This window comes from Echiichthys vipera, assembly GCF_963691815.1.
Source record: "Echiichthys vipera genome assembly, chromosome: 3".
NCBI classification, from domain to species: Eukaryota; Metazoa; Chordata; class Actinopteri; order Perciformes; family Trachinidae; genus Echiichthys; species Echiichthys vipera.
Window position 1 is genome coordinate 16,310,209 of NC_139828.1, and position 22,955 is coordinate 16,333,163.

The following is a 22,955-nucleotide window of genomic DNA, read 5'->3' on the forward strand; positions in this document are numbered from 1 at the left end:
ACTCAGCTCTCCCTGGTGAAAGCCCTGTATACGCTTGACCCATTCATGACTCAAACCTTCCTCCTCATGTTGAATTTTTAGTATTTTAATACTCCCTATTGTCGTTCTTTATAGATTATTTATCTAACTGATATGCCTGAAATAAACAAGTAAATACTAAATACTATGTCATCTGACAGAAACAGTCTAGCAGTTAAGGGATTAGGGGCCTACTGAGCCAACTAGGAGGCATAGAAGGGCCATACTGCCTCATATCTATGGTAGTGATCAACAACTGATAACGCATCTTGACTGTGATGGACAATACAGTGATTTCAACTCTTTTTTTGTTTGGGAGCGAAGAGGGACATGGGAGATCTGCACTCTACCAAGTACACTTTCCTTGTTTTAGTATGTTTCCATCATATGGCTTTTATATTGTGTCACTATCACACTGCAAAAAAAAAGAAGAAGTTTAGGAGTGTGTTTGTCTCTCAGCAAAGAGGAACCATTTAATTATTTATCTTATCCAACAATTACATATATTATTAATAGCAGTTCATCCAAAATGCAGTTGTCCCATCTTTTATGCTCCTACATCCTGACCTGTTGGTGTTTCTCAGGTGAAGTGTGAAGCGAGTTGATTTCAGCAGATTGCATCAGACACAGTCAGTGTGTGAGAGTTGATTTGTATGCACAGTGTGTTGCGTGGATGGCAGGTAAAGCCCCAGTGGGTCTTCCAGGTCCGCTGCTAGAGACCACAGTATAACAGCATGAGACAGCTGTCCAACCAAACTTCCTTTGTTTGTTTCCAAATGATGAAGAATTCCATGCCCTCATTTTCTCTCTGCAATCCACTGTGTGTAAAACTGATGTTTCTGCAACCTGAACAATCACTTGACATTATAAAAAGAGAGACAGAGAGGCTGAACAATATGTGCAGTTTTTACTTAAGTGTCACCAGAAACTATCAAAAAAGCTTCAGTTTGTGTATTTGATCATATATTTGTCACAAATACTGTCTATATACCTGCATATTTTGAAACTATATATTCATTCATCTTCAACCGCTTATCCCGGGTCGGGTCGCGGGAGGTGCTGGAGCCGATTTGTATATTTTTTTTCTGAAAGTTTTATGACCCTGACATTTAATTATTGTAATTTAATCACTGATTAAATAATTCAGTAATACACAGTAGCTGCTCTGGGACCAAAACACGATGCTTGAATCGACACTGCATTTGGTCTTCTAACTATTTCATGTTTCTGGCAGTGGTAAGAGGAGCTGGCTTTGAATACACAAAGGAAATGAATAGTCAGTATGAGCAGTGATTCTCACAAGGGCTCAAAATACAAAGACAAGAGCTCCACCTACCCAAAATGAAAGTTAGAATAAACATATAGCTTTGCACCAAAAATAATTTCCATTTTAATTTTTAAGTCTCTGTACCTGCTGTTTCTATATTAGTAATTGATAGCTGTTTTAGCTTTTTATGATCTACATGCATTGTATTTTTGTTGCATATTTTTGCCTTTTAAGTTTCTCTGCACTCTCCTTTCCATTGGGTGAGCCGGCTACAGCGTGTACTCTTAAAACAGCTGTTTAAAAGTTATGAGTTCATCAATGACACTAAGAAAATAATTAAAGACCCCCCCCCCCCCACCCTCCAATTAAAACACTTCACCCTTTCCTTTATACACATATGAACACAATACAAACCAAAATAAGTGTGCTCGGATACACCCTAGTGCATTTCAGTGGTAAAAAAGGTAAAATAGTGCCCTTTGTTTGTGTGTGTGGGTGTAAACGTCCCTGGCTCAGATCTTTGAATATACCGTATGGCAGCAAACATTGGTAGTAGAGATGTACTAGATTATGGTTGCTGAGGCTATAGGCCAGGCACTGAGGATATATCAGCAGAGAAACATCCTCCTGCTTCTTCTTACTAGTTCTTCACCGGCCCTGATAAACCTCACAATATATTCATGTTGTATTTTTAGGCCACAGACCATATGTACCTATGTCATATGTGACAGTTGTTTTCTTCTCTCCTGTCTGCCCCAGCATTCAACACATACTGTAAAGTGCACTAAGACGGTCAAATCCTTTTTTTTTTTTTGTAAATAAAGCTGATGTCTCCCTCCCTTGGGCAACATAACAGAGAAACACCAGCTGACTGTTCATGAAGTCAGTGAGCTTTGGCTGTAGAGCGTCCTCCATAAAGATGTGGGCGATTAAACATGCCTGGACACGGATTAACAAAGTCTTGCTACTGTAGCTGCCTGGTGGAATATGAGCTTTCCACTGAACGGCTCAGTGGACAAAGCAGTCATTAATGTGAGTATCCTTTATAATGTGACCCTTCTCTTACAGTCTGGAAAACACAGGGTCGCAGACAGTATACTCCAGACAAACTCAACTGTAATGGGGTTTTAAAAGCCGTTGATCACATACAGCTTCTTCTTTATTCCCCCTGTAGACCTGGAAGTTGTAGCTACCTTTTTTGAAGAGGACAGCAGCTGTAGTCAGCTCAGTTACAATGGAACAGTGACCCACTTTATGGAGAATAACAACATTAAAACATCTAGAGAAATGTCTCAACCTCCTCCTGCACTATAATCCACTTCTGCACTGTCCATCTATGTGCTAAGTATGTTCCAACTATTAATAAATATACTTTTGAAATTTTAATATTTTTCATAACAGACATTTTGGTTCCAAAAGTTTAACAAAAATAATCTATAATACTGAACGTGAGTTAGATCAATCAAATATAAAGATTTTATGGTAATAGGCCAGAGGAGTAAAATATGTACAGTAATTATCTACAGAAATTCACAAATGTTGATTTTACATTGTTACCATTGGGAGTTTCATGTAGACTTAATAAAAGGAATTATTCCATTAGTTTTTCACTATGTCCAAGTGTCCTCATTACAAACACACACACCAGCCACACTGATAGACACACATAAAACATTAATTATTGAGAGGTTTTACACTCCTGCAGAGAGATGACACCATCTCCTGTGCAGTTCTCATTTTATGGCTCACCTGTAAGTGACACCACTTCTTTGTAAGGCCTGAGAATAAACAGTAGGGTAGCACCTTGTCGAACAATTACTGCTAGGGGCCTTCTTTAAAAGCCCAACGCAAGAGATGGTCTGAGTTTTTTTTCCCCGCTGTTACATAATCATGACAGGTGTAGCACTGAACGGACACCATTTATATCCTTGTTTTCCTGATTTCTGCATCCGATTTGGACAAAAGAAGGATGTTGTTGCTAGGAATCCAAGATATATTTTCACTGGTGGACTGACTCAAAAAGTGAATCAAGTACGGATGTTGCTTTTAAACGAGCTGTCACGACTTCCATACGGTTGTGATGTCACAACTTTACTATGTATATATATATATATATATATATATATATATATATATATATATATATATATAAATATATAGAAAGGGCTGCTACGATGCTGTTACAGTTCCTGCCTGCTGCAGTAATGGTGCAGAGTTGTAGACAACCGGAAAATGCTGCCAAACAGTGGCAAATAGATGCTTAAACGGAGCGTTTCAGACTGAGTGAATTCAGACAGACGGTATGAAAAAGAATGTGTTTTTTGAACACTAAAGCATCAAACCTGTTTTAGTAGAAGGTAGAAACTAGTAGAAAATTTGTATAACATAGGACCTTTAATAATAAACAGCAAGCAGCAATTTAGAGAACCACAGAGGGCTGGTCTACTCTCTGACTGATTGTACCGTGATTGAAGAGACCATTGTGGTATATAGGTCACTTCCTGTTTGTTTCTTTGCTGCCAACTTGTTTGTTGTTCACTCGCTGCTGGAACTGTGAGTCAATATGTCACAACTCATCAGTCAATGAGATGTACTCAATTATTATAGATTATTTGTAAACTGAAGTGCACACTTTCGATAAAAGATTGTGACTGTATGTTTAAAGACAGAAATTTATGTGATTAATGAGAACCAATTTACATCCTTCCCCTTGAGTGTGACGACATTTTTGTCACTTCTTCAAAGGGCTGTTTGAGAGTTAAGAATTTTAGGTTTAAAGTCAGGTTAGGGTAATGGTTGGTGCTACTTTAGGTGAATATTGGTGTTGGTTTACTGATTGTTGTTTGCAGCAGTGTAGTCCTTTCAGTGAGCTGAAATTCTAAATGTCTAGATTAAGAATAGCAAAAGACATTTAATAAATCAATGATCAACAATATCTTAATAATTCTCTGGTAAAGTGTGACATGATCTTTTGAGTGCAAATGGAGCTCATAGGAAGAGCTTAAGTGTTAAAGAGGATACAACTGATGAGTCCCATGATCGCTACATACAGAGAGAGTCAGAATATGCGTGTGTGTGTGTTGGAGGAAAGACGAGGACTGATAGTCACACAGAGTTCAAACTGCCATCGCCTGCAATCAGAAGCAGGATCGTGACATTTCTGGATGCTACTGAGGTCAGAATCACCTGTTCACCAGTTTGGTAGTTACAGGAACTGCACGCGTCAACTTCTCTGTTGGATTTCCCAAAAGTACCTGAGTCATGGCATTTTAATTTCTTTTTCAAAAAATTGGAAGAATAGTCTATGGCTCTTGACACGGTCCAGCAGAATCACGACTGCTTCCCACTGAGCAACATTTTAAAGGTGTGGTGGAAACAATTGTACTATGTTGGACAGCATTTAATAACATCTAATCGTCCAGGTGCAACTAGTTTATTCATGGGTAGCCTAAATATGCAAATGTTTTTTACAGTGTTTCTGAAATGTTTGTAGACATGAACTGTATTCATTGTATTTGTGGTCAATACCACTCCAAACTGAAACAAATCCTTGTTACTTTCATGCCTTTAATTAAAAATGAAGTGAAAGTGCTAATGGAAGAATAACTATAAAAATATTCCAACAGAATTCATATTTTTAAAATTCAAGTTCTCAAATATAGAGCATCATTTGAGGGTATGATGACAAATTGCCTGGATTGCACCACCAGTTATGATCAAAAATGATTTGCCAATAGTATCACAGGGCAAGTGTCAGTTTGATGATTTAGGAATCAGGGGCAGAAATCATGCTTCCTTTAATCTGCGTCACCAGTGCCTTATGTTTTTGATTCTGTAGAAAACTTGTCACAGTCAGGGCAAAGGGTGGGGCTATGATGCAAGGGGAACGTGGGGTTACAAGAACAAGGGTTACATTTATCGGAGGTTACCAAGTCCTGAAGGCTTCACCACACCATGGTCTACAGACTACAGTTGAATGTTCAGACTCATGAATCTGTACTATTTCTGTGATTTCTGAAGTAAATGTGTTGAAAACAGGCAGGAGAATCACAAGTGCGGATGTGGTATGTCGAAATTCTGTTTCTGTATTGGTCAAACTTGGGTCATTGTACATCCTAGAATAGACACAGCCCACAAGACATTACTCATCAATTTCACTTGAGTGTCTTCCAGTAGAAAGCAAGCTGGAATTTGCAGAAGGGACCTGCTTATTGTCACAAGACAGTGACTCGTTGATTTACCAAGAACTGTTGAGAGACTGTAACTATCAGTCCGAGAAATTACTGGGGCTATCACCAGTCTTCTGCAAAGTGTGTGTTTCAGTCTGTGTGTCTGTGTAGCCTGTTTTACTGGCGCAATGCTCTCAAAAACATTAATGAATGTGTTGAGAAGAATGCTATGTACAGTACAGCTTCTACAGTCATTGTGCTGACATAAGTGTGTTGCTGTGCAGCAAACACGCAGCACCCTGTGAGTCGACTGGCACCGAATCAATCCGGTCACACTGATTATAGACCCCAAAAGTTTTCACACAGTCAGCAAAATATCCTGGTAGCCAGGAGGACATGAACACTGCAAACAGACACCTTTTAGTCAGTGCTGCCAGAAATCCTCATTGTCATAACACTCACGAAAGCAACCAGAAGATACTATTAGAATTATTCACAACGCAGACTGCCACCAGAAGCAGGATGAAAGAACAATAAATGAGCAGGAATTTTGTAATGCAGATCTCATGCTAATTTTTTCTTATTATCAACCAAGCCCATGAAAAGTATTGAAAAATACTGTGTATATAACTGTGCCAAAGAGCTCCTATGATGTCCCTTTAGTGCAATGAACATGGACACTGTAGTTTATTTCAACCTGTTCTCACTCTGCACTCGTGAGGTGGCCGGTGGCCTTTGTATGGGACACTCTAGGCATGACCATGCTTGACCATGACAGTGCAGTGAGGTGACGTAGTGTAAAGAGCAAACTTATGGAAGAGGAGGGGGGGGGGGGGGGTCGGATGGGACCAACTAACACAAGACTTTTCACCATGGAGACCGCTGAAAGCAAAAGTCAACATTGACGCATTTTGAGGAGAGCCTTACAAATGTGACACCGGGGCCAAAAGTTTGCATGTGAGTTGGGAGGGAAAATGTGCTGTTTATTTTGAGTCAACCTCACACACACTGTCCAAAAGCTGTAAACACAACTGCACTAGTGAGTGATGTTTCTAAAAAAACTACAGGTTAATGGAGGCACAGGGGCTAATTCCCATCCCCAGGGTCTCCTAAGCAAGTTAATCATGTTAACAACAGGCTGTGCAGGTAATAGCAAAGATAACAGATGTCTGGTAATATTATCAGTTCCAATTATCTTTATTTACTACATTCATTACAGTATTTGCTCTCAGACAATCGGCACAAAGGAGCAGAGCAATATGGCTTTCACAACACACCAGTCTCTTTCTGTATTTATACAGTCCTGTACCTTATACTGTCTACTATATCAATATGCATTTCTTTTTTAAACAGTTTCTCACCTTTAAGTTACACAGATTTTCATCTATTTCATTTTCATTTTTAGTTACTGTCTATCAAAACAATGGTGATTGATCATATGACCTACTAACGAAAGCACTGGTACTTGTCTTTTTGCCACGTTTTCCAATCTGTGTGTCTGTGGCGACATTCCCTCGCTAGATGTAAATAGGCCGCCATGTTAGTGACGCTGCTGACAGTGATTTGTTGTCACTAACAGTTATTCTGCATTCACTTGTAATGGGAAATCGGGAACTTCCAACTTCTCAGTCAGGTTTGTAGTAAGGGCAGAAGTGTAATAGGAACATGTGTGTGTGTGTGTATATGGATTTAAGAGGCTAACATATAGAGGACGGACCGGAAGTAGAGAGGGAAATGTGTGTCAATAAAGTTTTAAAGAGCTGAAAAAAAATCTTGACCATGAACGTGACAAGACGGAGGGCTCTGAAATAACAGGCTCTTCTGCAGTTACATCTTACTGCCAAGAAGACAACGTATCGCAATTGTTACAGATTATAACTTTAAAGGCGCTAACTAAATGATAAATACTTAATTTATAATAACTTTCATACGTTCTTTTTTCTGTTCTCTCTCAATACCATACCCACTGAGGGTAAAGCTTTTTAGATTTCAGACAAAACTCAGAACTCCAGAACAATTCCAGGTGCAAATAATTTATTTGTATTTTTGATTCATTCTTATTGTATTAGACAGAAGAACACTAGTACATGTTAGTTGGTAGGCAGAAGCAGCTGCTGTCACTGAACAGACGAGAATCAGCATGCTGATACAGTAACAGCATCAGCTAGTATGTAAAACAGTAAGGTGGAAGAGAGATTATCTCTCTCCCAGATGGCAATGTCAGAAAACAACCAGACTGATCAATTTTTGAAAATCTGAGGTTTTTAAGTGCACTAAAACTTTCAGGATCAGTTCAGGTTTTCAGCGGTTTGACTCTCTCTCAAGGTTTATTCCCAGATTTGTGGTTTAGACTAAGAGAAGTCAGGACCCCTGTGATTATCTATGACTCTTCGTCCTCTGCTTAAACCTTGCTGCTGGTAAAAATACCATGTGTGAGCTCCACACACGCTAACTACAGTCACAGCCCTCACAGCCACGCTACTGACCACACACGCACACACATTTTCTGGGAATAAGTGTAGGTTTAGGTAGACATGCTGGTTACTGTGAACGTTGCTGCTAATGACAGCAGCAGAAAGACGTCTGAGTGACAGACATGCTGTAATCTGACAGTGGCAAGGGCTGATCAGGGTGACTGGAAGGTGGCCAGTTGCGGTTCTTCAGAGACAATATGGGTGGGGAGGGTGAGGAAGAAAAACTCCTCTCCCAGGACAACACCTGCTGAGATTTCCTTGTGGCCCTGTGTGAGTGTGTGTGCTGGAATGTTAAACAGGGCACAGTGCAAAGGAAAATCATTAAAAGTGAGTAAGGTAGGTAGATGCAAGAAACAAGAGGCTAGATAGACCTTTCCTTTCGCTGTTAGTTCAACAAAAAAAGGTGTTGAATCAGCTCTACTGCCAACAGAATCACAATGCTCAACATCAATGACCCTTTGGGTTGAATCAAATCAAAAAGAGCGATCCATTTCTGTCTCATTGTAAACAAAGCTCTGGGGTTCACGACCAGGTTGTTGTCTTCAGAGGCTGATTTAAACACCTCTTGAGGACGTTTTTTCCGGTGCCACTGAGGACACAAGCCAGAGCCAGGAGTAGATGGGAGACAGGATCCTCTGCTTTCTTTCGTCTCACTCCGGGCTGCATCCTGAGGCCACGTAGGCGGCGGCAGCTGGAAATAGCTCAGACATGCAGGCCAAGTCAGAGCAGCTCGCTATTGGTGTCGTCCCCTCCTACTCCTTCCTCAGCCGTGCCGCTAATCAACAGAGACAGAGGAGGATGCAACACAGGAGCCAGACACAGATCAGGCTCCTCTGGGTGGAGCAGGCGACAGGAGTGTGCATGTGTGCAAGTATGTGGGTGTTTATCTGGCTGTGCATGCACGCTTACCTGTATACACATGCGTATGAGTAACTTTGAACATGTAAGTACATGTCTACAGGAGAGGGAGTGGGAATTCTTGCATAGTCCACAAACCTTAGTGGTGAAAAGTTCATTTAATCAAGCACTGTACTCGATTTTGAGGTACTTTGTAATTCTATGTCCTGCTACTTAATACTTCTTCTCCACTACATTTCAGCGGGAATTTCTTTTTTTTTTACACCGATACATTTATTTTCCAATTAAGATTTTAAAATAAAAATGTGATAGTCTTGTAAAAAAAATAATGATCTCATAAAATACAATGTCTAGAATAAATCAACTAATAAATGATGCAATTTTATATAAAGTAATTACAATGAGCTCCACATTTACCAGCTGCAACATTAAAGTGATTAACACATGAATCCATCAATTTAATCAACAACAAAGTATATGTTATTCTGAAATGGGCCACTATGTGCAATGAGTACTTAAAGTTTTTGTACTTTAAGTATATTTTGATGTTGATATTTTTGTAGGCCATGGGGGGAGGTGCTGCAGGCCTAGTGCCATGCAGGAACTACCTATACAAATGAACAGTAAAATGTAATTACTCCGACCCCCCAATTTTGTATAATAAATTTGAATTCTGATACTTTTAGTTCAATTTGCTGATAATACTTCTGTGCTTTCACTGTTAATTTGGATGTATGTTTGTCTCTTTTTTTTTTTTTTTTTTAAGTATTTTTACATTGTTGTGTTGGTATTTTACTTCAGGTTCAGAATACTTCTTCCACCACTGCTTTAATCACTGCAGGACTTATTAAGTCACGGGGCAGCCAGAATTAACTGACTCTGACTAACCGATGTACAGTTAATCACTCGTTCATTCAGCGTCATAGCAACCCACAAGCATTACATACACTCACGCTATGTACTTTTCCTCTGCATGATGCTGATTAATTGGAATAATTGTTCAATTAGACTTAGGTTCCCCACCCATACTGTATGTATACAACATTAGTAAAGGAATCAAACTGATTCAACTATCTTAACACGTCATCTATCCACAGCCAATTACAGGTTGACACCCCCCCCCCCCCTTTTCTCCTCACAACAAAAAAGAGAAAGTATTTTTAGACATTTCCTTTCACCAGATGAATGCTTTTTACTTGTACCTTCGCCCAAAGAGAAATACCATTCTGTGACAGTTAAATCAACTCTTCCTGACGATGAGATTCTTCTGTCTTGGTTCTCTGGTTCCTGATTTCAGGAGAGTTTGTTCATGTTGACACATTTCTGGCAAGTAGACTGTGTTATACAAAAATGTTTGACACTTTTATGACCTGCATTTTCAAAACATACATCTACTTTTGAAGCCTTTGTGTAAAATTAAGCATTTATAATGATTTGTTTTTCTTTTCCCTTTTAAAACTCCATTATTGTATTTGACCAGTGAATAATTCCCAAGGATTTCATTACACAAAAGCATGTTAATAGATGTTATGTCAGAAACATTTTTATGAGATTGTACAAGACTATTGGGATCAAAGAAACACCATAACATGTTATTTTAGTAATTGTTTTGTACTTTGTGTTGATGAAAGAATTTAAATATGCAAGTTGTGCTAAAAATCAATCTGCTAATTTAACTGATGAAGACCTTAAAGGTCTCCTGAATAGTTTCTAGTAGTGCTATTAAGCAGATTTTTTTCCGAGTGGTTTCCCATAGACTTTATAAAATATAGACATAGTCCCTGTGACATCACCACAGATTTTTGCAGAGCCAATGTAAAGCTGAATGTGGCTGTGACTTTCACCATCTTGGCAGTGCCTGAAGCCACTCTCGGCTAATCAAAATACGGGTAAAGAGGCAGGCGTGAATGAAGCTGAGGCTGCAGCTGATCTCTCTCAACTCCACTGATCTTAAGGTAGGCAATAATGAGCCAAGAAATGCAGAAATGTGCCAGCACAGAGAGGGAAGAAGAGGCAAGCTAGCACACGCAAGGAGAAAAGAGGGAAGTGACTGCGCAATATTGTGTCTTATCATTGGGGTACAACCCATTTGCAGTAAAATCTGGTCTGCAATTACCAAAAGGCTCAATAGTTGGCACACTATTATAGAACATGAGGACGATTGATTTGTTTCACTAAGGCATTCACAGCCTTAGATTGTAAGATACTTTTTATGAAAAATTTAAACTGTTTATCAGCCCCCATCCATTTCAGCATTCCAAAAAGTTCTGTCAGACTGAATGCAACCAAAGAGCACCTGAGCGGAAACTATCCCTCTATTAAAGCTCCATCTTCTTAGATAACCCTCCCACAGCACAGCTACTGTTACACTGGACATATTTTATACCCCAAAGGTACAGAGAACGAGATTTTTTTTCCTAACCCTAACCAAGTCATTTTGATGCTTAACCCTCAACCGTCACCTTTTGTTGTCTAAACTTAAACAGTGGTTTTGGAGCCAAACTTAACCAACACCTTTTGATTCCTAAACGTAACCTTCGCGGTCCACTTCCAGTCACCGTTTCATGGCTTAATTGAAGGTAAATTTTCGTAAGATAGCATACGAACTTGTTGATGAGAATATGTTGCCAGGCTAGCTGGTTCTTGTATTTGTGCTAAGCTAAGCAAACTGACTGCTGGTGCTTGCACAGATCTGAAAGAGATCTTTTCATCTTACTCTGGCCATATATGTCCCAAAATGTCAAACTATTTCTTTAAAGTTTAACAGATATGTAACATAACTTTTACAGAACATACGGTTTTTTTTGCTTGCAAGAAGTCTCCGCAGGGCACCTTTAAGAAGCAATGTATGTACAGTGTAGGTCATGGGTGTCAAACTGATCCAATAAAGGGCCGTGTGGCTGCAGGTTTTCATTCCAACCAAACAAGAACACACCTGACTCGACTTACTCAATCACCTGAACTGTCTTAACACAGTTGACTTGTTGGACCAGGTGTGTTTTTGATTGGTTGGAATGAAAACCTGCAGCCACACGGCCCTTTACTGGATCAGTTTGACAACCATGATCTAGGTGGTAGAATCTGTCTTTGTTTATAGTTCAGTAGGAGGGCTGTGGATCAGTCTGTTTGTTCATTTCATATCTGAGACAAGACTCTACATTTGATGGATTGTGGCCTTTCAGCATTGTATTTGTAATTAGCCGAAGCCATCAGAAGACACTCTGCATCATCTGTTTGTCTGCGGGTCAGATGTGATAACAGAACTGGAGCATATACAATACCACAGCAGCACTCTGTAAATCACTGTGGCTGGGACTGTCAGCTAAGTGATTAAAAGTAAACAGGGTGAGGCCAGTGTTTGGAGCTCCTGCACTACTTTCCTACTGGCTGCTCTCCAGGATTCTTAACTCTGTTTTTGCATTTGTGCAAATATTTTCAGAGGTGTTCCTTGTAATAATCCTGAAAATCAGTGAATTATCTTCCCGGAGCCATTGTCTTTTCTTGTTGACTGTACTAAGAATGCGCAGGACAATGTGCGAATGGAAGTTCACGTTTTCAATTTCCGAAGAGTATGGCGCCACCTCCAGCTGACGCTGCAGTCCTGAGTGTGTATGAGGTCAGCTGATGGTGTTGGATAGAGGAAGGTCCACACAGACACACACACACACACACGCACACACAGACATACAAACACACACACACACACACACACACGCACACACACACACACACACACGCACGCACGCACGCACACGCACACACACACACACACACACACACACACACACACACACACACATACCAACACACAGCCTGATTGGGCTTCTTTATCTACACTGAGTAAAGCAAATGAATTGACAGACAGAGTGATGAAGAAGAAGAGCTGGCAGATGACAGGGCAGGGGAAGTTAAAACACACACACACACACACACACACACACAGTCAAAACACAGTCAAGACCTCTTCCCTGTTTCCTGTTTACAGCGATGTGATGGCTATTTTTGTCCACTAGATGAAGCGGAGCCATCAGCTTTAACAATGGAACATGGTGAAAAAATTGAGTAAGCTGCTACTTAAACTGACAACACACTTAAAAGACAGTCAAACACAACATTTATTTATTCTTAATTTCCTGTTTGTTAGCTAAAGTGCATCAAATTCAGACTTATTTAATTTCTCCTCACATTTGCCCAGTTGAACACTCTCTTTCACGATTCCCACAGTTTTCATTTCGTGGGAAATACACTTGTTTGATTTCTTGCTAGGAGATAAAAGAGACCATCAATTCTCCTCTCATGCCTGTTTGATAAATATGAAGCTACCGCCAGCAGCCAGGTAGCTTAGCTTAGCACAAAGACTGGAAGCAGGGGGAAACAGCTAGCCTGGCTCTATACGAAGTTCTCCACTCTCTCTGTCTCTGTCTCTAAATCCCTCAGACGTGAAAGGAAATATTATGTCCCAAAATATTAAACTATTCTTTTAAAAGGATCTCTGTTTCGCAGTTCCTTTGAGGACATTCCTCTGCAAATCAGCAACTATTCTTACTGTATAATTCCATTACTGCATTCTACATTGATGAATTGACTGGCAATAACTGCATAACCATGAAGATACCACCCAAAGAAAAAGCAAAAAGCATTTGAGTACAGAAAATCCATTAGATGCAAAGTATTATCGGCTATATCTAATGCTAATACTACTGCAACAACTGAGGGCAGTTACTGAGCCTTCATGCAGGGATAGCTGAGATGTATTGTTTTTTTTCTCTTTTTTTGTAACAGACACTGAAAACATAAGAAAGGCAAACGTCCACCGCTCTATATTTGGAGGTGGGTCAAAGGTGACGTGGAAGATTGAAGAGCACAGGTCGCTGAATCAAGGAAAACATTTCAGTGCAGCAGTCTGTTCTGGCCCCACTGCCATCCGACATGACGCCTGTTTATCCACCACACTTCCTGTGTGTGTGTATGTGTGTGTGTGTGTGTGTGTGTGTGTGTGTGTGTGTGTGTGTGTGTGTGTGTGTGTGTGTGTGTGTGTGTGTGTGTGTGTGTGTGTGTGTGTGTGTGCGTGTGTGCGTGTGTGCGTGTGTCTGTGTGTGTGTGTATGTTCAATGTCCATTTTTATTTAATCTTTATGTGTTTGTGAATACATAAAATGCTCTGTCTCTGTCCCCCTTTATGCATCTGTTCGATCTGTCTCTGTCGTTGGATTGCAAGCTTTTTTGTTATGTGTCAAATATTCTGGACCAAAGGTCTGTGATAACAACTTCCATCAATTAATGTGATTCAGGTTTGTGTTCTCTGTGTTCATATGCCCTGATAATAATATAATAATAAGTTCACACACTAGTTATCACTTTAACAAAGGGCCAAATTCTACCTAAGATACTATAATTCAGCACCAGCCAATTTCATGCAGCGGCTGTTCGGTGTGTTTTGAAATGACTCCTGATCAGAAATCATATCCATGATGTCTGAAAAATGTGCACAACTCCAACCTAAAAGAGTGACTCTTCTACCAGCCCCATCCAGCTTTCTCATTCACACGGAGCTTAAGTTATAGTAATTCTTTTGAATTTAAAAAAAATTGGAGGTACTTTCTTCTTTTTTTTTAATCCAGATGTGACGATGTGAATTCTAACAATGAGGGTGGAAGTGTTTTACCCCCTTTTTAGGCCAACAAATGTGGGATCCTGGCTTTGTTTTCTTTTTCTTTTGCAGATTACTGTGATATACAACAGCACCTGATTTCCTTCTTTGTTCATAATTTCTACATTAATAAATACAATAACAAATTTCACTGCATTACTTTTTGAAAGGTATATCTACTGATTTACTTTAGATTTATTATGGGACATATAACTTTATACTGTAGTAGCTCTTAAACATAGTCCTAATCTCAACAACATGTGAAAACATGCAGGTTGTTGCCAGATAAAGAAAAAACATTCTGTAAACTGCGTTCACTCCCTTTTATACATTGCAACAACCTTGTGACGGCTGTCTCTCAGGAGGGTTTTCTATTGACTGCAGGCTTGTTGAAGTGTCCTTGAGCAAGATGCTGAACCCTGAATTGTTTCAGACGGTTAATGACTGTCATGGCAGCTCCACCACTGTACACCTGAAAGACCGCTTGTTACCCGTGTCAAACACTGGGGGATTTTGAGTAAAGAGTGGAAGAGCAACTAGAGAACACACCAGGGGGATCGCCCTCATACCTTTAAAATCTATATTGAGCTCCTCCGAACATCAACCCCCACCCCCTCTTTCTTTTCCCACACAGCGGCCAGAAAAGGCAGAAGCTGCAGGGACAGGCTGCTACAGATACCCTGCGTTGGGTATCTATTTTTAACCACATACATGTGTATCGGGCAGAGTGTGTTTCTAAATGCTGAGCTCTGGCTTTTGCAACACAAATGCTGTAAACCCATGTTTCCCATCCAGCTGCAGAGATAAGAGAGTTTCTGTTATTCAGGCAGACAGCTTCTGCACAACAACAATGAGCCCTGCTGAAGACACTTAGAGCTGACACACATGCAAAACAAACACACACATTCTTTCTCTCTCTCTCTCTCTCTGTAAACATGTGTGTGTGTCTGCACGTGTACATATTTTCTCTCTCTCCCACACACACACACACACACACACACACACACACACACACACACACACACACACACACACACACACACACACACACACACACACACACACACACACACATACACACACACACACACACACACACACACACACAAAAACATGAACAAACGAGCACACTGAGGCATGGCTTCGGTTATTATTTTTAGCTGCTGATATCAAGTATTTTTTTATTTGACTATGCAGAAAAGTGACTTTGATGATTAATTTTCCACACATTGTTATTTTTGTCTTGTTGGATAATTGTCTAAATTTATCTCTTACACAACCCGCTTTAATAATAATGATCATTTTATTTGTTCAGTGGCACAAGCCAAACATTTTAGGAATCCATTATATGAGTATAGACCATGTAAAGACGGTACAGCAAGCATACTCACACACATACACGCACGCACGCACACACACACACACACACACACACACACACACACACACACACTCAGTCCCACTTCATTCTTCAGACGTAAAAGTGTTTATTAAAGGTGTGATAAGTGACACTATACCAGCGACAGCAGCGAAACCTTTCGTTCTCAGGGGAGGAGGACGCCCTTGTAGCAGAGCTGAATCTCTTCCCACTGGTTGTTGTTGTTGTTGTTGTTGTTGTAGTTGAGTTGCTGCAGCTGTTTTTAATTGTCTTAATGCATATGCAGCACTTGATACAGCAAGGCTTTTCTGACCTACTTTCACCTCCAGTATTTTTTCTCATTCTGCCTCTCCTTCAGGTTAGATGGAGGGAGAAAGGTGGAGACGACTGAATGTGAGGAATTTGGCAAGCGACTAGAGCTGTGCATAAAGATTAAGGACATTCCATGAAAACCTAATCAAAGCCATGGTGTGTCTGTGTTCAAGCAGGTTAAATCTCAGGGGAGCTGCTTTGATAGCTTGTGATCTAATGTGTCAACACGCTGAAGACGTTCCAGTCTGGAAAAGTGGATGCACCGCTGTGGTGCAGTTTGCACAGGTATCTATAGTACAATCTGTATCCCCTGTTTGATGCACCACAGCCCTTTTCAACTAAATGCCAATGTGCTAATGGGGCTTGTCATGCACAGTGTCTTCAAATGTCACTTTTAAAGGTGACATACGCTCATTTTTATTTGTATTTGCATGCTTAAATGTTAAAAAAATAACACATTATGTTTCACATGGCTGCTGCACCTGTATTCAGTCTCCGCCATCTCTGTGCAGTCAGACGGGGACTGACTGTAATGGAGTATAGCGACACTTTCTACACCAAACGGTACACAACGAAACATGCTCCAGCAGGAATGTGATCCAGAATTGAGGAGAAATGTAAATCCAGTACAGTGTATGTGAAATGTAAATACTGAGCCTTCAGGACAGTCTGAAATCTGAGGTATGTTTACCTCATTATTTGAAGCTTTGGACACATTTATTAGAAACATCTGAAATAACATTTTATATATGTAGCCTGTGACAGAAAAAAGGAGAAGCATAATAGGTCTCCTTAGAACTCATGGGATGGTGCATATTTTTTCCAGTTTGCCTATTAATTATGATTATGAGCCACATCACTTGAAATGTGTCTGGGGGAGAAATGACGATAATGATCTTGATGAACTCTTTTTAGCTCTGCAATGTACAGATTATATAGGCAAAGGATTATACCATCCCCTCTCAGTCGTTGGTTGGATTTAAACCCTCTTGTCCACTACCTTTTCTGTGTGTCTGTAACAAAGGCAACTACTGTTTAACTGCAGTTTTCAAACACAGCACGTTAGACATGCTCACGTGTTCCATACTGAGAGACTTTTCACTTTTCTTCTGGTCTGCTCAGAAAGAAAGGTGAGAGGTCACATCACAGGTGCAGAACAAGGATTTGCCAAAAGATTGGAGATTACTTCGAACAAAATCAAATGTGTTTTGCTCTCAGACAGCTGCAGGTATAAACAGACTCAAAACTTGGACAAAACATGGTGTTTCAATAAAACTGGCATAACTCTGTGGAAGAAAAATTAAAATGACTGCAGCAACAATATATATCTGTGATATAAAAAATGTGGCAGATAATAGTAGTTATGTAGAACGACTGAAACATATATGGAAGATGGATCAAGAGCGTGTTAGCCTTAGAAATCTTAGAAAGGAACTTATCATCATATTTCTCCTCTTCTCTTCCCCTGTATTGATTTTCATGCAGTTCTTTTTATTGGGTTGTTGTCCATTGATTGTTTAGTTTTTCTGCTGATTTTATGAGCTTCTTGCTGTCAAAGTATGAACCTGTGGCAAAAAATTAAATAATTAAAAAACAAATGCAGACAGAAGCCACCTGCAGAAATAAAATCATATTTTCTGACTTTATTCTAGCAGTATTGTGTGTCCCTGCAGATGTGCGATCACAATTAGGTTTGCAGATTCAGTGATCAGTGTATTGTTTCTAGAGACACAAGCTGCTGGGGTGTGTTTCAAATGTCATTTTCAAATATCCGGAGTGCAACAAAAATTCAGTTCCAGTCACATGCGTTGTATTGAAGCGGTGACAGAAATCTTAGCTGCAGATATTTCAAGACCTCAGATAAAGCTGAAACAATTTGCATAGCTAGATGGGGAAAAAAAGTTTAGTAATCTGGTTAAAGGAGCTGTACTCAAAATGCTAGAGAGAAAACAGTGGGCTGGGATTGCCTCCACACAGCTCTCACCCCAATACATGCTGAGTGTTTTTTTCATGGCCACATGCATGTGCAGCTGGACCGTCTATTACAACAAACAACAGAGAAACTCCGATTACAACACACACAGAGGGAGAGTGACAGTTCATTCTCTGCTCAGGACGCCATTACTATATATTTACATAGCACAGTGGGTACGGAAAGCATTAAAACTCTCTAAAATTTTTCACTGTTAATTTGCAGCCATTTGCTATAATCATTTAAGTCCTAATTGATGTACACATCTGAGTCAAAAATACAAGTGTCCCAGCAACTATTTTGAGGTTTTTTTGGCAGTTTTTCAAGCTTTTATTAGATAGGATAGACATGAAATGGGGTGAGAGAGAAAGGGGGAGACATGCAGCAGGGGCCGCAGGTCGGCACTGAACCTGTGGCCGCTGCCTCAAGGACCTTCAGCCTCTTTACATGGGGTGACTGCTCTACCCACTGAGCCACCGGCCCCCCCTGTTTTTTTGTTTTTTAATACAGTTTTTAAAAATTCTACAATTGTTTTTTTTTCTGTCTAAATGGGGTGCTGTGTGTACATTAATGAGGAAGAAAATCAACTTAAATGGTTTTAGCAAATGGCTGCAAATTAATAAAAAACCCTAAAGCACGGGGCACGGTACGGATGGACAGTGTGAGTGCGCCCTAACTGGTGTGGAGATCAAGGTATTTAACCTCTCACAAGGCCAATGATGTCACTGGAACCCTTTGTGCTCCACCATCGTTAGAGTGACAGTCGTTGGTGGGAAGTTGGTTTCGACTTCATTAGTGCTCTATTGAGTCTTAACGACAGTCGTTGGAGTCACAGGAGGCCATTTTTAAACAGTTGTTCTTTGAGGTTAGATTGTTGAATCTCCTGGGAAGGGATGAAAGGGCTGCATTGTGAATTGGATATAAGTGGTGTCTCAGCCCTCCTCCTCTGTTTAGCGATGGTTTCTCTACTTTTCATAGATGGCATCTTTTACTCCTCTTTCAAACCATCTGTCCTCTCTGTCCAGGATGTGGACATTGTTGTCATCAAATGAGTGGGCTTTCTCCTTGAGATGTAAGTGGACAGCATGCGTACATGAACTGATGAAGCCTCTTGGATGAGAGGTGAAACTTCTTCCTAGACAAATAACCAAGTCCAGTTGCTTTTGACTAAAATTGCTTTAACAAAGAGTGAGAAATTTAAGGGGGTCTGAATACTTTCCGTACAAACTGTATGTGTTTTCGGCTATATTAATGTTTTGAATATTGAGTACAATGCCTTTAACTGACACCTTAATTTTATTTCCAGTTTGGTGGAGCACCATAAGACACACATATATTTCACACCACGTTCATGTTGAAAGAAAGCACAAAGCCCACTTGCATCACATCCATGCTAGCTGCTGCTCTTTCAAGTTTGGCATTGATAAATTCATATTAACAGACTTCTCCACAAGTCTTCAACAATCTTTTCTTGACCTGTCACTGCTAGTGTGGGCACGACATGCAAGAAGTTGCAGCTCAAAGTAAGTCGAGAAACCTCACAGCCTCACAAATATATTGCATTTCTTTGGCCTTCATATGTATGAACCCCAGCAGTACTGTATAGATGTTTTTTTTCCCCAGTAATTTTTCTGTGGCTCAGGTTTTTCGTCATCTGTGTCCATTTTTGTTTATTCATATTTTATTTATAGCATGAGGTATTATCTTTATAAGCCTCGGAAATAAAGGATTGCACCCATCTTTCACTCAACAGTGAAACAGAATGTGTTTGGATACATTCAGTGTTTCATCGCTTTTATACAGTAAACTTTGTACTCACTTCATCTGTGCGGATTTCTGTAATGTAATTACACACAGGAAAGGGGCAGAGGCTGTCTGATCCCTTAACTTTCTCTGACTGTCTCTTGCTCCTCACCTCTGGCATTTCAACCTCTGTCTCCTCCCTTTCTTTGAACTTCTCTCTCGTTTTTTTCTTCTTCTTTCATCTCCCTTTCTCTCAAGCAATTGGAGGAATGCCAAAGTCTTCAGAGAGGCCAGATACGGAATGGCACCGCATTCCTGACTGCTCTGCTGTGTCGAGGTGGACAGGTTAGACAGGCGGGTGGAGCCTCGTGACTCTTCTGGTGACAGATGGGAACAGGACTAGGAAGAGTCCACCTCAGCCCCCCCCCCCACACACACACACATCCTCCAACCCCAGCCTCACCTCATCTTACTTAGCCCACCTCTCTCAGGTGGGCCATGGACAGCCCGCTGTGTGCAGTTATGCGTGGAGCAGGTGCACTCACACTGGTCAAACACACTAGGCTTTAGCCGAAAAAACGGTTTTGGCCCGGTGCGGAAGGACAGTGTGAGTGCGCCCTTACTTGGAAGATTTCAGTTTCTCTGGGTCTCATACCTGGTCAGAGCACCATTCAGCCATGTTATGGTTTAATTTTTAGGCTCTATTATAGAGAGATGACAAAAAAATGAGTGTGAGAAAGATGCAATATAGGTCTCCGGTCAGATTAGAACCAGGGCTGTTGGGGTTTATGGTTACCATTTTATCCAAAGCCTTTTTTTTGGCTTGTGAATCAGTTTTAATCTGTTTTTTATTGCTGAGAAAACAGCCATGAGGCAACATTTTGAACATTTGCAATAACACATTTGAGCTTTGAGCATGAATGTTGTATTTGTGTTGGCATTGAAAACTTTGCTCATATTTTTAAAAAACATTTTCTTGTTAAGCAAAAAAAAAAATCTGAAATTGGATGCTAATACATTTCTTTCTGAATGTACAGTATTTGCCGCTGCAAATTAGTTAATTAGTAGTAGTACAATGTTTAAGAAATATGGTTGTCACATTACAAACTGCCTTGTTTTAAAGCGGCATTTTTTGTTTTTTGGGACTTGTGCTTTTGGATTTTTAGGAGACAAAGTGAAATCAGCCAAAATCTGTGCAGTAGAACTTGGTTTTTACAGTTTCTGTTTTGTTTTACAGGGTTAAAGCAGGTGGCTGTGCTAGCTCCTAAACACACATGCACACACAGTCACACAAAGCTATGTCCCTCTCACCCTTGTACACACACACACACACACACACACACACACACACACACGCACACACACGCACACACACACACACACGCACACAGTGTTCACATACAATCCCATTTAATCACAAGAATCCTGACTGGGTGCATTCCTGTCGCACAGAGTTAGGACGATTTGCTTATTAGAGCAAACAATGGTATCTGTCAATTTCATTTTCATAAGCTGAAAGATTACAGAGCAATGTGCTTATCCTCTGTATCCAGCCCAGCGCACTGCCATTCTTCTGCTTTCCCACGTCCCATAGGCGCCATGTTGTATGTGGGTTGAAATGATTGTCAGGTGGAATCTTACACTGCTGATGTTTCCCATCACACAGAGCTGGACATGTTTTAAACAGTAAACTCTTTCCACACGTCCAAGGGAAATGGTTGAGTGTATATACACACACATATATATATATATATATATACTGTATATATATATATATATATATGCTTTTAATTAATAAGACACGCTCAATGAAACTGGGATCAGCTGGATCTTCATCATCACTTTCTGAGCACAGCAGAAGTCTTCTCTTGCAAATGTGTGAACGCTTTTTGCCTGTCCGAAACAACTAACAGATCTCATAAAAAGACACACAACTCTATTGGATTATCTTTGCAAATAAAAGCAAAACAGCTATTCACAGATGTAATATGTGACTTTCATGACTCTCTAATTCACCTGTGTGAAACTTCTTAGACCAATTCTCTGCAGTTTTTCTCATTTGTTTGAATTGGTCCACTCAGGAGTTGTTTGCAAAATGCTCCAACACTCACAAAACATTCAACACACCAAACAACACAACTTGTGGTCAAATGATTACACTTGCGATCAACCATTACACAGTGGACAACAGAAACAGTTCAATACCGGTTCAACCTTAGTTTTAGCATTATGTCTGTGTTTGTTGATACTTAGTAGTTATACATAGCATTACATAGTTATAGTTAGGTATTATACTAAAAAGTCAAGCAGTAAATAACAACAGAGATAACAAACCCTCCGTCACTCTGCACATGTACTTTGTTTTTAATGCCCTCTTGAATTACTGCAAAAAAGAGACATTTTCTAAGAAAAATGTTATTCTAGTGTTCAGTTCTTTCTCTGGCCATGAACTGTCATTGACCTACAGTACGCGCTTAATCATTATAGTACAGCTTTTGTACTGAATCCTTTCTTCACCAAAGAACCAATAAAGAACTTAGATTTAAAAAATGTTACTTAGAAACTATTTTCTTTCAGATAACCAGAAATCAGATATTTCTTTTTCTTTTTGTCTGGACAACAACAACCATATACTCTGTTTTGACCTTGAGTCTTGTTTCCATCCTTTTCAAACACAGAAATGCTGAAAAATAGATATTTAAGCAACCAAATTAAATTAAACATGGATGTACCAACAAAAAAAACCCGGAATAAAGAACTTTACATCTATTTGGTCCTGGGTGATTGCTGACTGAAGAACTGTGCAAAGAAGTTTCACACAGGTGAATTAGAGATTAATATTCATGAAAGACATATATATTATGTATGAATAGATGTTTTCCTTTTGTTTAACAAAGATAATCCAATAGAGTGCTGTGTCTTTCTATGAGATCTGTGTGAACTTTTTGCGGAAACAGTATTAAATATGTGTGAAACCAGTGAAAAAGCATCAACACATTAGAAAGAAAAGACTTTGATGATGAAGATCAAGTTGACCCCAGTTGGAAAAAGCTCAATGAAACTGGGATCGGTCTGTGTGTCCTAGCAATCGAGAAAACTCTATTGCTACAGTTTT